Source organism: Rattus norvegicus, chromosome 9 (assembly GCF_021556685.1).
Source record: "Rattus norvegicus strain SHRSP/BbbUtx chromosome 9, alternate assembly SHRSP_T2T, whole genome shotgun sequence".
NCBI classification, from domain to species: Eukaryota; Metazoa; Chordata; class Mammalia; order Rodentia; family Muridae; genus Rattus; species Rattus norvegicus.
This window is the reverse complement of record NC_141542.1, coordinates 4,452,125-4,458,918: the sequence shown is the minus strand read 5'-3', so window position 1 is coordinate 4,458,918 and position 6,794 is coordinate 4,452,125.

The window sequence follows — 6,794 nt, the reverse complement described above, 5'->3', positions numbered from 1 at the left end:
TTCAACACCCCTTCATGATAAAAGTCCTGGAAAGAATAGGAATTCAAGGCCCATACCTAAACATAGTAAAAGCCATATACAGCAAACCAGTTGCTAACATTAAACTAAATGGAGAGAAACTTGAAGCAATCCCACTAAAATCAGGGACTAGACAAGGCTGCCCACTCTCTCCCTACTTATTCAATATAGTTCTTGAAGTTCTAGCCAGAGCAATCAGACAACAAAAGGAGATCAAAGGGATACAGATCGGAAAAGAAGAGGCCAAAATATCACTATTTGCAGATGATATGATAGTATATTTAAGTGATCCCAAAAGTTCCACCAGAGAACTACTAAAACTGATAAACAACTTCAGCAAAGTGGCTGGGTATAAAATTAACTCAAATAAATCAGTTGCCTTCCTCTATACAAAAGAGAAACAAGCCGAGAAAGAAATTAGGGAAACGACACCCTTCATAATAGACCCAAATAATATGAAGTACCTTGGTGTGACTTTAACCAAGCAAGTAAAAGATCTGTACAATAAGAACTTCAAGACACTGAAGAAAGAAATTGAAGAAGACCTCAGAAGATGGAAAGATCTCCCATGCTCATGGATTGGCAGGATTAATATAGTAAAAATGGCCATTTTACCAAAAGCAATCTACAGATTCAATGCAATCCCCATCAAAATACCAATCCAATTCTTCAAAGAGTTAGACAGAACAATTTGCAAATTCATCTGGAATAACAAAAAACCCAGGATAGCTAAAGCTATCCTCAACAATAAAAGGACTTCAGGGGGAATCACTATCCCTGAACTCAAGCAGTATTACAGAGCAATAGTGATAAAAACTGCATGGTATTGGTACAGAGACAGACAGATAGACCAATGGAATAGAATTGAAGACCCAGAAATGAACCCACACACCTATGGTCACTTGATTTTTGACAAAGGAGCCAAAACCATCCAATGGAAAAAAGATAGCATTTTCAGCAAATGGTGCTGGTTCAACTGGAGGGCAACATGTAGAAGAATGCAGATCGATCCATGCTTATCACCCTGTACAAAGCTTAAGTCGAAGTGGATCAAGGACCTCCACATCAAACCAGACACACTCAAACTAATAGAAGAAAAACTAGGGAAGCATCTGGAACACATGGGCACTGGAAAAAATTTCCTGAACAAAACACCAATGGCTTATGCTCTAAGATCAAGAATTGACAAATGGGATCTCATAAAACTGCAAAGCTTCTGTAAGGCAAAGGACACTGTGGTTAGGACAAAACGGCAACCAACAGATTGGGAAAAGATCTTTACCAACCCTACAACAGATAGAGGCCTTATATCCAAAATATACAAAGAACACAAGAAGTTAGACCGCAGGGAAACAAATAACCCTATTAAAAAATGGGGTTCAGAGCTAAACAAAGAATTCACAGCTGAGGAATGCCGAATGGCTGAGAAACACCTAAAGAAATGTTCAACATCTTTAGTCATAAGGGAAATGCAAATCAAAACAACCCTGAGATTTCACCTCACACCAGTGCGATTGGCTAAGATCAAAAACTCAGGTGACAGCAGATGCTGGCGAGGTTGTGGAGAAAGAGGAACACTCCTCCATTGTTGGTGGGATTGCACACTGGTAAAACCATTCTGGAAATCAGTCTGGAGGTTCCTCAGAAAATTGGACATTGAACTGCCTGAGGATCCAGCTATACCTCTCTTGGGCATATACCCAAAAGATGCCTCAACATATAAAAGAGAAACGTGCTCCATTATGTTCATCGCAGCCTTATTTATAATAGCCAGAAAATGGAAAGAACCCAGATGCCCTTCAACAGAGGAATGGATACAGAAAATGTGGTACATCTACACAATGGAATACTACTCAGCTATAAAAAACAACGAGTTTATGAAATTCGTAGGCAAATGGTTGGAACTGGAAAATATCATCCTGAGTGAACTAACCCAATCACAGAAAGACATACATGGTATGCACTCATTGATAAGTGGCTATTAGCCCAAATGCTTGAATTACCGTAGATCCCTAGAACAAACGAAACTCAAGACGGATGATCAAAATGTGAATGCTTCACTCCTTCTTTAAATGAGGAAAAAGAATACCCTTGGCAGGGAAGGGAGAGGCAAAGATTAAAACAGAGACTGAAGGAACACCCATTCAGAGCCTGTCCCACATTTGGCCCATACATATACAGCCACCCAATTGGACTAGATGGATGAAGCAAAGAAGTGCAGACCGACAGGAGCCGGATGTAGATCGCTCCTGAGAGACACAGCCAGAATACAGCAAATACAGAGGCGAATGCCAGCAGCAAACCATTGAACTGAGAATAGGTCCCCTATTGAAGGAATCAGAGAAAGAACTGGAAGAGCTTGAAGGGGCTCGAGACCCCAAAAGTACAACAATGCCAAGCAACCAGAGCTTCCAGGGACTAAGCCACTACCTAAAGACTATACATGGACTGACCCTGGACTCTGACCCCATAGGTAGCAATGAATATCCTAGTAAGAGCACCAGTGGAAGGGGAAGCCCTGGGTCCTGCTAAGACTGAACCCCCAGTGAACTAGTCTATGGGGGGAGGGCGGCAATGGTGGGAGGGTTGGGAGGGGAACACCCATAAGGAAGGGCAGGGGGGAGGGGGATGTTTGCCCGGAAACCGGGAAAGGGAATAACACTCGAAATGTATATAAGAAATACTCAAGTTAATAAAAAAAAAAAAAAAAAGGAGATCCTTAATAAAGCACTTCAAATAGAAGCTGTGGACTGTAGTAAATTAGCCGAATACCGATCCCAGAAGAATTCTACAAAACACAAATTGGTAAATGCTAATTCATTGAATAACCAATTTACCTAAAACTCGCAGAAGACTCCTATAAAACTAGTTCTCACTGTTTACCTTTATAGCAATGGTAAAAATCTAGAGTGGCCTTATCCCAAAGCTTGCACACATGAGCACTTTTTTTTTAATACTTACAGATGTGGTTTGATGTGTATATAGTGATGATATGTATTCTGGTAGATGGTATATTTCCATTGTCTCTACTGCCTATTCTCTACCTCCAAAACCGAAATGGTGTTAAAAGAAACATCAATCAGGGGATGGTGGCTCATGCCTGAAATTCCAGCACTTTCGAGGGTCATTTTCTCTTTGCACAGAAGTTTCAGGTGAGTCACAAAATCAGATTGCCTTTCACCTTGGCTGTGTGAGCTCAGTATTTCATTAACTAATAGCAAATCACTCTTATTAGAACATGCTCGAATACAATAGATAGGGGAAATAGTCTTACTCATAGGAAATAGTGTTGGCATAGGAAAAAGTAGCCTTAGCATTGGAAGTAATATGAAGAATAAATGGCACCTTGCAGAACAAAATAAAACTTCTGAATGGCAAAAAACACTGTCATTAGGACAACATGGCATCTTACAGAAAGGAATAAAATTTACCAACTACAGATCTGATATATTGGGAATATTTGAAATATCTAAAAATCTAAAAAAAAAAAAAATTCCCCGACATCAAGAAACCAAACAACTCAATTAAAAATAGGGTACAAATTAAACAAAGAGTTATCAAAGATGAAATGCAAATGGCTAAGAAACACACAAATGATCAATATCCTTAATCATCAGGAAAATGAAAATGAAAGCTACTTGGAGATTTCATCTTACATCAGTCAGAATCGCCAAGATCAATGAAAGGATGTGAACTAAGAGAATGCGCTTTCATTGTGGTTAAGCCTGAAACTTATACAGTCACTATGGAAATCAGTGTGATGGTTCCTCAGGAAGCTGGAAATTTACCTCAAGATCCAGCTATAATATTCTTGTACATATATGCAAAGAATCTTTTACTTTCTGCAAATACATATGCTCAATCATTTTCATAACTGCTCCACTCATAAAAAATGTGATACATTTAAGTATTAGAGTATTACTGGATCATTTTTAAAAAATGAGATTATTAAATTCCCAGGTAAATGGATGATGCTAGAAAGTAATTTATATGGGTGAGGTAACCCAGATCCCAAAAGACAAATGTAGTATGTATTTACATGTATAAGAATGTTAGCTTTTAAATCTTTGATAAAGGTATACTCCATATAATGGCCAGAAGTTAGGTACAGAGTAAGTTACTGGAGGGGAGAAAGTGATACGGGTCTCCCTAGCAAGCAAAAGTAAAATAGATATTTATGGATGGACTATAAGGCAAATATCAAACAGGAGGTAAGAGAAGAACAAAGACAGAAACACTGGGAAAGACAAGGAAGACTAAAGGCTATTTGAGGTGTCATGGAAACTTGCTATTATAGAAACTTGCAATATTTCTGAAGGTAAATGGAATTATCAAATAGCTGGGTAGACAGAACACCAACAAGACATCTCTCCTCACCATATGAAACCTTCCAGTAGAGAAATGGGTTGCATCAATTAACATAATTAAAAGAGTTCCCCACAAACATGCCCAGAGGCCAACCTAATATTGGCAAACCCTATCTGAAATTCTCTTTCTAGCTGATCCTAGGTTCTGTCAAGTTCATAATTAAAGCTAACCATCCCAAGCCAGAAAAAAGCCAACGTGGCCAGAAAGGGATCAGGAGCAAGTAGATATGTGGAATAAATTAAGTATCCAAAAATGTTGTATATAAGTGTGGTCGTCTGAATATACCTGGCACAGAAAGTGATATCATTAGTAGGTGGGACCTTGCTGGAGAAACTAGGAATGAGATTTAAGACCCTCCTCCTAGCTGTCTGAAAATAGTCGGATCCTGGCTTCCCTTTGATGAAATGTAGAATTCAGCTTCTCTAGCATCACTCCTATCTGGACAGTGCCATGTTCCTGCCTTGATGATAATGAACTGTGGAGCTGAATTTGCATACCAACTCTAATTCAATATTGTCCTTTATAAGAGTTGTCTTGGTTATACTGTTTCCTCACAGCAACAGACAGTCTAAGACTGTTCATTTGAAATTTTCAGGGAAAAATATATTTAAAACAAAGATCAGAGCACACAGAAGTTAATGCCTGTAATTTTTTTCCTCAGAATTTTGGAGAACAACAGTGCAAGGAGAGCAGAAATAAATGGTAGACAAAGAGAAATAATTGTAATATTCAAATTTCTCTATATTAATTCTACCAATAGGATGAATATGTATTATAAAATGGGGATCTATTAGTCTGACTTATGTGATACAGCCTGGGTAGTCAAGTTGTCAGCTCCCATAGAGGGCAGACTGAGATCTCACCAGTTGTTCTGTACTTAAGACTGGATGACTCAGAAGTCTCAGTCTGATAATAAAGGCCTGGGGGATCTCCTGAAGAACTGGAGTCATCAGTTTTCATTGGAACATTGAAGAACCTGGGTTCTAGTATTGATAAATGAACAATCAATATAACTACAAGAGGTTAGGTACAAATATAAAAACAATGGACAGATCAGAAATAATAGCTATGTACTCTGACAACAGGAAGTCAAAGCAGTGTAAGAGAGAATCCTGCTTTCTCCTCAGACCTCCTTCCCACTGGGCCTCCAGATGATCCCCCTACTCTGAAAATGCGCCCCTATTCTAGCTAATCCTTCCTAGAAGTGTGTGCCAAGTCACACATCTCTGAGTGGATTCCATATCCAACCAGGCTTGCAATGAAGGTTAGCCATCAATTAGGATCTCCTCCCTTGTCCTTCAATGCCCCATGCCTAGTGCTCCCCATAGGCCTTGGAATACATGGAGCCACTGGAGAGAAGAGACGTCTCATATTTCAGGCACCCCTGGGATGCTTAGTGGACAACAATGCCAAACATACTTTAACAAGGCCACACATCAAAATAGTGCCATTCCATAGGGATCAAACATTCAAACCCATGAGCCTATGTCGGAGGGGGCCAGTACTACTATTTAAACCATGACAATACAAAGTGTATTTCCTCATAGGCAAAAGCAGAAAAGTTTAATTATACTTTGAAGAATATAGTTAAGATAAGGTCACATATTAAGCACACGTGTGTGCATGCATCTGTGTGTGTGTGTGTGTGTCTGTGTGTGTGTGTCTGTATTTGTGCACATGAATGTGTTTATGTACATGCCCATGTATGTATTGAATATACAGTGTATTTGCATGGAGGGATGATTAAATTTGTGTATGTATATGTATATGCGTGCATGTATGAATTTTGTGTTTGTTTGGATGGATATGTAGCAGATATGAATATGTATATGTGTGAGCCTGTTACCAGAGGCTTTCCACTGAGATCTCTGGGCTGGGGGTTTTGTGTGGCAGGGGAGGTTCTGGTAGCATTTCAGAAGAACAGTTCTCTTTCCTGACCGCAGTGCTGCAGTTCTTATGGCAGAAGCTGTCAAATGAAGGAGTAATTATCAAACACCTTTAGTACTTCTGGATAGGATCTTTATCTACAATTTTGAGGTGTTTTGGGGTCTGACAGTAGCTGCTTCCTACAGGATTCATCAGAAAGGTTAGGGATGTCTCATCTACATATGGAAGGGCTTAGAGTATTGCCCTTTGTGACTGATGGTCACAAATCTCTCTGGGGGAAGGGTCACAGCACTGGGTTGCCACTACATGCCACGGGCCTGGTGCATGAGCAAGCAGAGCTCCTCCATCCTGTCAGTGTTGCTGGGGCTTCTAGCTTTAACTAAACATTACCAGCCTTCCACCCATGACCTACCATCCTGCATTTGTGTTTATGTATGTATATGTGTATATATGTAAGCATGTATGTATGTATGTATGTATGTAAGTATGCATGTGTATATGTATATATGTGTGTACTTATG